The sequence below is a fragment of the Myotis brandtii genome, unplaced genomic scaffold (genome assembly GCF_000412655.1).
Source record: "Myotis brandtii unplaced genomic scaffold, ASM41265v1 scaffold116, whole genome shotgun sequence".
Lineage (NCBI taxonomy): Eukaryota > Metazoa > Chordata > Mammalia > Chiroptera > Vespertilionidae > Myotis > Myotis brandtii.
In genome coordinates, this window is record NW_005354010.1 from 1,373,367 (window position 1) to 1,384,396 (window position 11,030).

General features: G+C 42.9%; 1 long non-coding RNA gene and 1 pseudogene across 1 annotated transcript in view; both read right to left on the reverse strand.

The window, feature by feature from the left end:
• Window positions 1-8,673: 8,673 nt before the first annotated feature.
• On the reverse strand, window positions 8,674-9,033 carry LOC102258653 (annotated as a pseudogene).
• Window positions 9,034-9,140: 107 nt separating this feature from the next.
• The window catches only part of LOC106723726, a 3,959-nt gene continuing 2,069 nt past the window's right edge, over window positions 9,141-11,030 (reverse strand). The window contains exons 2-3 of the long non-coding RNA XR_001359438.1: window positions 9,328-9,330; window positions 9,141-9,225 (exon numbers count right to left, since the gene is read on the reverse strand). This is a non-coding gene — a long non-coding RNA (uncharacterized LOC106723726). The remainder of the gene's footprint in view (window positions 9,226-9,327; window positions 9,331-11,030) is intronic.

An 11,030-nucleotide genomic window follows, 5' to 3' on the forward strand; every position in this document is an offset into this window, starting at 1 on the left:
AAACAATCTTCACAAAACTTTTATTAAAGATATTTCATATGTATCCATTATCTTTGACCAACATCAGCCATAATGTATCTCATTTCCAGATCATTTCTCAAAGTTTTATTATTAGACCAAGAACTACATGCCTTGGGGATCGGTGGTAGACAGGGAGTTGCCAAACATTGCCAATTCCTGATCTGAGCTCCAGACCTGCTGGGTCAGAAGCTCTAGGTGTGCAACTATAGGTCCATTCCATCTACTCCTTGTCACGTTTTTTCTTTAACAAAGTGGTCCTCAAATTTGGTGTGTTTTACGATGACCTTTGTGCTCCTTCAAACTACTGATGCCTAGCCCCATCGTAGAGATGGGTCAAAATTAACTGGGTTCAGGGCACTAGTAATTTGATCTAGCTTTCTGGGTGATCCTGACACTCCCCTGAGCTTTAGGATCATGGCTTTAAATCTATGTCATGCAGGCTGAATGGCTATGACTAGGCAGGGAAACTTTATTGGCTTAGGGGAACAGATGTCCAGGTTTTTCTCCAAGTGCATATGAAGGGTTTGAGATTCATTGCTTTTCAGTCTGTTTCAATACAAAGTAAAAAAATTTTAAATATGCATTTTAATAAATATCATCCATAAGATACATGTAACAACAAACATAAATTTTACAAAAATAAATAAACAAAGGAAGTCTGATTTTAACATTCAGGTGCTTTGTTGAATGATGTCCTGATCTTTCTTTTCCTGGGTTTAGAGATTTACCTAGAATACACAACATGGCTTATATGCAGTGTTGAGGGTCAAACAGCCCCTTTTTTTTCAATACAGAAATCCTTAATTATTACTATTAACCGTTCTCTAACAACTCAAAGCTTCAGTGCTTGGTCTCTCTTCTCTGTTCTCTTTTCTCTCTTCTCTTATCTTCCCTCTCCTATCCCCTCTCCCCTCTCTTCTCTAATCTCTCTCTCCCTTCCTCCCTCCCTCAGCAAGTAGCTCATTGCCAGCCTTTAATAAACAAGGTGTCCATCCCTGAATTATACCCTGCAATGGAAAGTTATAAAAGTTCCAAATTTTGCTGTTCTTTTCAGACAAATACCAGGAACTTATTAAATGCTCAGCATATAGCCAATCAGTAATTTCCTTACTTTGCTTTTGTACTTTCTCTATAAGTCTTTCCTCTGGCCTCTGTGGCAATGAATCCTAACCACTTCCAGTTTGGCACTCCCTGATTCCAACTGATTTTTGCTCAAATACTCTCTTAAAATGTTTACTATGCCTCAGTTTATCTTTAAAAATAAAAAGGACTTAATAGATATTAAGTACTTAATGATAATAGTAAAAGGAAAAGAGAATGCATATTTGTGATATAAAATGAGGCTAATTTTTCTACCTTAAGTTCGCCACACTACACAAGTAAAAAAACAAATTTTTTGCATATTAATGTAAATATTACAATTTTTAGTCAATTTATATTGTTTGCTGAAGGATTAAAAATAGCATTCCCTCATTTCCCTTATTCATTTACCTGACATTCTAATTCCTCTACCTTTTCTTTCTCTTGCCAGCCCAAATTGTATGGACTGCTAAGGAGTTCTCATTGCTCTCTTTCCAGAACCCTGTATTATGATAACTGTTAACTGTGAGTTATCCTGTGTAACACCTAGAACTCAATATGCTGATAGGAGCCAAAGTAATCAAAAAAGGAAAATACCCCAAAAAGGCAAACCTTCATAGAACCTAAAAGGATTTCTAATAGCTGAGATCTTATTAAAAGATATGTATTGTGCCCCTCTGGTGTGTCTCTGTGGTTGAGCTGTAAACCTATGAACCAGGAGGTCAGGGTTTGATTCCCAATGAGGGCACATACCTGGGTTGTGGGCTCGATCCCCAGTGTGGGGCATGGATCCATGATTCTCTCTCTTCATTGATGTTTCTATCTCTCTCTCTCCCTCTCCCTCTCTCTTCCTCTCTGAAATTAATAAAAATGTGTATGTTTTTTAATTTTTAAAAAGATACACATTGTATGCAAAGGTAGACAAGGGAAAGTTTGGCACACAGATCATGATTGGTGGTGCACCTGCACCCTTATCCACAAAAGACCTCCATACACTGGGTCAGCAATCCAGGGCACATAGTACTTTAGTTCTGCTTAGAAGAACAAAGAGATTGCTTCCTTTGCCTTTCCCTGAGCTCCTCGTGCCCAGTTCCTCTACACAAGTCTCTCTATCTCATTGTTTAAAAAATTAAAAATACAATCGTGCATTCAAAAAAAGAAAGAAAGACTTTAGTGCTTCACCACTCTATGACTACTTTTAAATCAATTGAGCTCCATGTAGACAAGTACTGTTAAAACCAAGATTTGGGAAGCCTATATAATAAAGAGCTAATATGCTAATTAGACCAAACCACAGAACAACTGTCCGGACAACTTTCTGGACGACCTTCCGGACAAAGCCAGGGCTGTGAGGGCTGAGCCCCTTGCACGAATTTTGTGCATTGGGCCTCTAGTAGGTTCAATAAAAAAGAAACACACATTCACATGATATCCCAAATGATTGGGTGGTATTTCCATGTTCCTGATTTAATTCTATTTTTTTCTGTCTCTTTAGTAAAGAAAAAATATATTAATAAAATATACATGATATGCTCATTTTATTTTCCAAAACATGACTTCACATACCGCTGCCCTTGTTGAATTCACAGTCCAAAGCTCCTGCTTTGGCACTTACTGTCTGCATGCATTGTCTCTCAGAAGATTGTGGCCCTTATCACCACTCTCCTAATGGGCAGCTCTGTGGCATTGGAGAAGTCACTTAACTTCCTTGGGAATTGGAGAAATGAAAAAAATGTATTAAATGCTTTTACTAAATTCTTTTTGAGCATGTATTGAACATCTTCTGTTGTTGGAAGCTCTGTAAAATATACAGAGAAGAAAATGACAAGTGTGATCAGTTCCTTAATTTAATTTAATATGAGAGTCAGTGAGGAAAACTGACCAACACAATCTATTAAGGTCAGTCCTGTGACTTATTGCACTTGAGCCTCTATTCTATTCTATTCTGTTCTGTTCTGTTCTGTTCTGTTCTGTTCTGTTCTGTTCTATTCTTCTGTTCTATTCTTATTCCATTCCAGTCCAGTCCAGCCTATCCCATTCTACATCCACACTCATCTAGCCTCACCAGATACCTTGTCATCTAAATAGCTTTGCTAATTCTGAACCAAACATTCTAATTTTCCAATTGTATTACTTAATTACATACAATATAATAATTATTTGATTATTGAGAACATACAATAATAAAATATGAATCTTCTCCCCAAGAAATGTAGTCTAGTAGGGAAGACAGGCATATGAATAAAAATAAATAATAAACTGAATGGGCAAAGACATAGAACATTGCAATAATAGAGAAAAACTATATTTGACTGAGTACTAATATAAGCCTATAGAACGTTACATTTCAATAAGTTTTTCTAATGCAATCAATTACATTGCTTGAATGCAGTTAATTGATATCATGTTCTTGAATATACAAACATGAATGAGAAATGATCTCCACTCTTGTCAAAACCACAGTCTGATGAAGAAGGACAGGTACTAATGAAATGTGGCAGGCACATTATAGAGAGAAGATCAAAGTGATCGGGGAACAAAAAGGAAAAAGCCAGCAGCTCCCTCTGAGGCAGCAGGCAAGAATTTGCTGCAGCGGCCATCAATTACTTGTTCAATGAATATATGTCGAGTCACTTCAATGAACTGGCACTTTGTTTACTGTTAGAGTCAACAGTTAAAGAAGTAAACAAGATAGACCTGGGGTATAATGATGTGTAACTTAAATTTTTAAAAAATATAGTCAGTTTCAATTGAATACAGTCTGGAAGAAAATTACACACCTGAGAAAAAAGCTTCAGAAGCAATATAGTGGTCGAAAGGTCAGGTTCTGAAACCCAAAAAGCCATATTTTATTTGAATCTTAGACACTTACTAGTTAGGTAACTTTGGGCAGGTTAATCTTTCAAAGTCTCATTTTCCTCAGCTTTAAAATGTGAATGATAATATTGATAGCATATACCTCTTATGTTATAATTTTCAAATGATTTAATACATGCAAAGTATTCAACACAACAATGGGAACTCTGCAACACAAACTTATATAAGAAATACAAGTTTTTGTAAGTGAGACATTAATGTAATCTACTTGTTATTTGTGAAAAATTATGATGGTTTCAGCACAGTAGAATGAACTGGAATAGTAAGGAGATGTTTAGGTCACAGAAAATGATGCTCTAAATCAATAGCAATAGAGAACTTCATTGGCACTGCTGCTTCACCATCCTTTCTTCCCTTGTTATCACAACTCCCTGCTTGGTTCAGTTGCACCAACATTGACCCCTTCCATGGATCAACCCTTAAAATTCATTGCTATGAAAATAAAGTGCAAACCCCTTTAAATGGTTTAAAGGGGTGGCCTTCATGATCTTGCCCTCTGCGTAACTAGCTAATATAGGTACTGACCTTTCTCCATCCTCTCAGTCAGTCACCAGCTAGCTCTGCTCCACTCGTGGGGTACTGTGATCTCTCTTCTCTGCATCTTTGTACAAACTTCTTTCTCACCATGGAATGACTTGCCCATAGCCCTGCTTGTCCTTATTCAACTACCTGACGTCATCTCTTCAAGCAAGCCCTCAGAACCCCATAAGAAAGGGCTTAATACCCATATTGAGTAGCCAATACAACTCTATACCAATGTATATCATAATATAAGTAATGCTGTGTCATAATCCCATATCTGCTTTGTACATTTGTCTCCCAGAAAAGGCATTGTGTTTCCAAAGTACAAGATATGTTTCTTATTTATCAATTAATGCCCAGCATCTAATAGAGCATCTAGTTTATAGTAGACAATATAGAAATATTTGTTGAAGAAAATAAATGGATAAATAAGTCATTGAAATATTTAACAACAGATTGTGACAATTGCATAAAGTAAAAGGGTGGAAAAAATAGTCTACTTAAAAAGTGTGGTTCTGTGCTCATAATAAGAAAAAAGATCTATAAACAGTGTAATTACACAATTCATCATAATGATTTTACTACATTTTGTCATATGTAAAAAAGGCTTCAGAATGGGCAAAATAAAAAATAAAATCAACTTTAGTCCTCAAGCAGGCAGTAGAAAAACAAAAATTACAAATGTATCCATACAAAAATTCCAAAGAATTTGACACCATTTGCAAAGTTAAACATAAAATTTCTACCTATTGAGAAGGGTAGGAGTGAATAACCACTGACACATAAGAGTCAAATGAAACACCAGTGCACAGTATCACACAGGTGTTATTAGCCAGCATGTGGAAAGGAGCAAGAAAAGGCGAAAGGTATATGCAAGAAGGGAGGAGAAAGAGAATTAAGGGGAGGGAAGCTGGGTGACTAGGCAAAGGGATTAGGAAGTACAAATTGGTAGTCACAAAATAGTCACAAGGATGTACAGTACAGTATAAGGAATCCTATATAATAAAAGCCTAATATGCAAATCGACTGAACTGCTGAACGACCGGTCGCAATGACGCACACTGGCCACCAGGGAGCAGGTTCTCAACGCAGGAGCTGCCCCCAGCCCACAGGACCCAGGCCAGCCAAAGTGGGTGTCAGTAGGGGGCAGGGCCAGTGAGCGGGTGGTGCCCAGCCAGGCCAAGGCGGGTGCCAGTGGGGTTCCCCGATTGCTCCGCCAGTTGCCCCACAGATCGGTCCTGATCACTGGCCAGGCCTAGGGACCCTACCTGTGCACAAATTTTGTGCACTGGGCTTCTAGTAGACAATAATATTGCAATAACTATGTATGGTACCAAGTGGGCACTGGAAATATCGGGGGGAACACCGAAAATTATATGATTGTCTAGCCACTATGCTGTACACCTGAAATCAAAACAAAATATTATTGTTTAATGAATAAAATATATGGTAAAATATATTTTAAATATCTATATCTCCCAAGGCTTACCATCACTTTTTACACCATAGATTCCTTTGGCATTCTGGTGAATAGTATGAACCTCATCTCAGAATTTTAATGCATAAAATAATATACATGGAAACATAAATCAATTATATTGCAGCATTGTTCTTTGCCTTAAATTAGGTACCTTTGGTACAAGGTAAAAATCATTTTAATGAAGAACAACCTTGCTCATTGAGTTTAAGATTTCATTTTATTTGTAATACATATGAAGTATTAAAATGAGGTGATTTGCCTATCTGCATCATTGATTCAATATGGGGAGTTTTCATTGAAATAATAAGTAATGACAATGTCTGAATGTCTTGTTAACATGTATCAAAGCCCTACTGGTCTGCATACCTGTCTTTATTCAATTGAATCTTAGATTCATGCTAACCCTGCTAACTAAATTTATGTTTTGATGCCCTCAGGCACCTGATTATGGTCCCAGAGACTACATTGCTCAAAAGCACAAATCCTAAAAGATTTTAAAGAAAACAGTAGCATACTATTTCCAACTATAAATAGCTATACACAATTTTTCAGTGCATGGCTTATATGATGTGCTGGCATAACTGTAAATAGAGTAATGCATCTATGTGAACTAAGGAAAACTCTGTATGCTTTTATCTACATGCTCTATATACTACTATTTTTACTATTTTGAATTTATTCTTTTATATTGATACTATTAGCCCGGTGCACGAAATTCATGCCCGGGGGCAGAGGAGGTTCCCTCAGCCCAGACTGCACCGTCTCCAATCGGGGACCCCTTGGGGGATGTCTAAACAGGCAGTCGGACATCCCTCTTGCAATCTGGGACTACTGGCTCCTAACCGCTCACCTGCCTGCCTGCCTGATCTTCCCTAACCATCTCTGCCACAGCCCCGCCACCATGGCTTTGTCTGAAAGGATGTCCAGAAAGTTGTCTGGAAGTTGTTTGGTCTAATTAGCATATTACCCTTTCATTAGTATATATTAATTTCAGAGAGTGAGGGAGATAGAAACATCAATGATGAGAGAGAATCATTGATTGGCTGCCTCTTGCACACCCCACACTGGGGATCAAGCCCACAACCCATGCATGTGCCCTGACCGGGAACTGAACTCCGGGCCCTTCAGTCCTCAGGCAGAGGCTCTATCCACTGAGCAACACCGGCCAGGGCTACACTTTCCCTTTCTGCTGGGACGTGTTCTGTCTGCTGGAGCTGAAACATTGAGGCTGTCTCACTGGGGCAGAGTGGGGTGCACTGGGCAGCTCAGGGAAGAGTGGGTGCACTGGGTTGGAGCATGTTGAGCCCCCTGAAAGCTGGAGAGGGGCCTTGTTTAGCAGCCGCACTGTTTCATGGCTGTGCTGCCTCGCAGCTGAGCGGCCACACTGTTGGGCTGTGCCACAGTCAGCAAGAGTTTACACAACTGAACTGTCTGCACGGATAGCTTCCTCCTCACCACACCCCCAAGCTAGGGGTTCCTCTTAGGGTTGAAGTGACACCGACCACCCTTGGTTGGTAGCCCAGTCGGCCACTTTGGAAAGAGAAGTGGGGAATCCTGATTTTACGTGAACGCTCCAATTTCTTAAGTAGGCAACTAAGGCGAACTTCAGATGCTTGGGCCAAACCAGAGAAGAGGTCAGGCCTGGTGTCCAGGCCACTGGGCTGCACTGGGCTCAGCCCAGCTGTAAAGGGACCTTAGGCGTCTGGGCAGGTGAAGGGGTTGGGAGCGCGCTTGGGTAATTCTGATGTCATCCCACTTGGGTGTTTTTTTTCCACTGATCATAATTTATTATAATCTGTTGGCAGCATAGATAGATATTAGTTACCGGAACTTTGTCTTCATTGAAGTGGATGGTATGTAACCATTCTATGGGGAACTGTGTGCACTTAATCATCAGCATGATCTTTCAGTTTCTTTTTTGTTGTTGTTAATGAAAGTAAGCTTTATTACATCAAGTAATAAATACATGCAAAGATGCAAACACTATTAGTCACTTTCTTCCAGATGTTTGGATCCATTGATGGGAAAGGCAGAACTGAAATATACATACATCCTTAGGGGAAATTTCAGGGGTCCTTGTCAGGCAAGGTTTGATAAGTTGCTCTTTCTTCTGTATTTATAATTTGTGCATTTTAAAGATTGACTTCAAAGTACTAATATTCATGCATATTATTAAGCAAAAAAAAAAAGTTACAATGAGCAGAATTTATACTGTGTGGCGAACGGGCACTGGCTACTAAAGCGCTGCCTCAGGACTTGCTGAAACAAACCCTCAGAGTTGGATCAGCTCAGAAGAGAAACATAAACATGTGAGGAACAGAAATGTATCCAGAAGAGAAACACGGTATCTGGGAGGCCAACTACGGTTTGCTGTGATAGGTAACTGACGTGCATCATATAAATCAATGCTTTAAACACACACACACACACACACACACACACACACACACACACACAAAACGCCCTGGGCAGTTTCTAACTAATATGTAAACCTAATAACTGCAAAAATCTCTTCTCCATCTCAGCGACGGGAAGTTCAGAGCCTGACGAACCATGGGAGAGGCACGGGGAGGAGAAACTAAGCTGTTACCATTTTGAAACCGAGTTTCCTCTGAAGGGGTCGGGGTGGGAGGAGGACAATAAGCTGTCACTTCTTGGAAGAAGATGGAAAGCCTTTCGCGCTGACTCGGAGGCTAGGACCTGGCATTCTGTTCCATCTCGGCCAAGCACTCCCGAACCAGCCCTCTTACGGGGATGATGCCTCGTTTCAGTCTCTCCATCGCGCTCTTGATGCCCGCTCTTGATGCCCGCTTACCTGGGTCAGATCTCCTTCCCCAGCTCTTCCAGGATGGCCAGCAGCTCAGCATATTTGCTCTGGGGCACCTGGCTGTTCCCTGTTCCCTGCGTGAAGCCTAGAGATGGTGGTCCACAGTCAATCAGCAGCTGGCGGTACCCGGAGGACGTCGCCATGCCGGTGGAAGGCGGGTGGACGCTCCCAGCTGCATTGAGGGCGGGCAGCGGGCATGTGCGGTCAAGTTCAGTTTGCAAGACATTCCCCCCGGGGGCATGCGCCCGCCGAGCTCCCGCGCACTTTTTGTTGTTAACAGCTCGGGCGCACCGGCAAATATGGCTGCCCCTCACCCTGACACCACTGCAGTATCATGATCTTTCAGTTTCTTGATGTTCTGCTTGTGCCGCTCAATTTCTTTCTGCAGACGCTCAATCTCCTTTTTATGATGAGTTATCTCTCCTTCATGTTATTTCTTCAAGGCTGCCAGCTGTTCTTTAGTCCGCTCTCAGGAGTATCCTTCCTCTTCAGCCTTCTCTTTTTTTTGTGAAGGTCCCACCAGCTTCCCTGATTGTGCCTGCCTCTGAGCTGAAATTAGCTGACCTTTAGCAGGCAAAGCCTCCGCTCACTCCCCACACTGTGAGCCACAGCCGCACCTCTGACTCTGCGACTGCCATGGTTGTCAGTGCCGCACAGCTCCGGACCACCCCACTTGGTTTTAAATGCAAACCCACCTTGGACAGGCCTTGAAGGTCTTTTTTCCTTCTGTCTGCTCACATTCAAGTGCCGGCAGCTCTGGTCCATTGGTGCCTGGCCTGTCCTCTTGAGATTGACCCTGCAGGACTACTAAGGAAGCCAGTCCCCAGTTCCGCCCCACTCCCGATGCTCCGTGCACAACCTCCTCCTGTTTGGTCCTGATGGTGTCCCGGCCTAATTAGCATATTTCTCTAATATATATATACTAGGGACCCAGTGCACAAAAATCTGTGCACTGGGGAGAGGGTTCCCTCATCCCAGCTTGGCCCCTATCACATACTGGGAGCCCTAGGGGATGTCCTACTACCTGCTCCCTGCTCCCCTTGGGGAGCGGGCCTAAGCCACAGTCTGGCCTCCCTTTGTGGGAGGCAACCGGGCTGATCAGGGGAAGGCACCAGCCCCATCACCCCGCTATTGCAGCCACTGCCAGTCACCGCAGCCACCAAGGTGTTTTCATCAACACGGACTCCAGTCCCTTTACCATGAAAAAATGACAACTTTCTTTAGGCATTTTCAAGAAGTGTCTGTCATAGGATATGACATTTCTTCCTTCCTTCCTCCTCACCTGAGGATATGTTTCCATTGATTTTTAGAGAATGTGGAAGAGAAAGGGAAAGACAGAGAGAAACATCAAAGTGAGAGGAACACTTTGATTGGTTGCCTCCTGCATGAGCCCTGACCTGGGCCCGGGCCAGGGAGGAACCTGCAACCTAGGTACATGCCCTTGGTCAGAATTGAACCCAGAATCTGCGTTGGGCAGGCCGAGGCATTATCCACTGAGCCAAACCGGCTAGGACAGGATATGACATTTCTTAACCCTCCAGCAGCAGACCTTCCTTTTTTTCTCCAGGAGTGTGGTAAAAAAAACCCTAGATCACTTTTTGGACTCTTATTACCCAAGTTACTAAGAATATTACCAGTGGCATACAGGGAGCTTAACCAATCAGCAGTCAGAAAAGGTGTTTCCTCTGTAGTTCACACCAATTGCTGGTTTGGCCCCTGCCCAGGCCTAACGCCTCTGGCGAGGCATTAGCCCTGGGCCAGGGCACCCCCAGCTCCCAGCCGCCGTGGCCATCAAGGATCGCTGGCTGGCTGCGCCCCGGTTCCGGCCACCACCACCATCAAGGATCACTGGCTGGCTCCTCCCCGGCCCAGGCCTAAAGCCTCTGGCCGAGGTGGTAGGCCTGGGCTGGGGCACCCCCAGCTCCCCACCACCGCAGCCATCAACGATCGCTGGCTGGCTCCTCCCTGACCCAAGCCTAAAGCCTCAGGCCAAGGCTTTAGGCCTGGACCGGGAACCCCCAGCTCCCGCTGCAGCCGATCCCTGGCTGGCTCCGCCCTGGTTCCCCACCTCCGCCGCCATCAACAATCGCTGGCTGGCTCCTCCCTTACCCAGGCCTAAAGCCTCAGTCCGTGACTTGGAGCCGACATATGAAAATTAGCAGCCATCTTGGCTGGCGATTAATTTGCATATCTCACTGATTAGCCAATGGGAAGGGTAGCGGT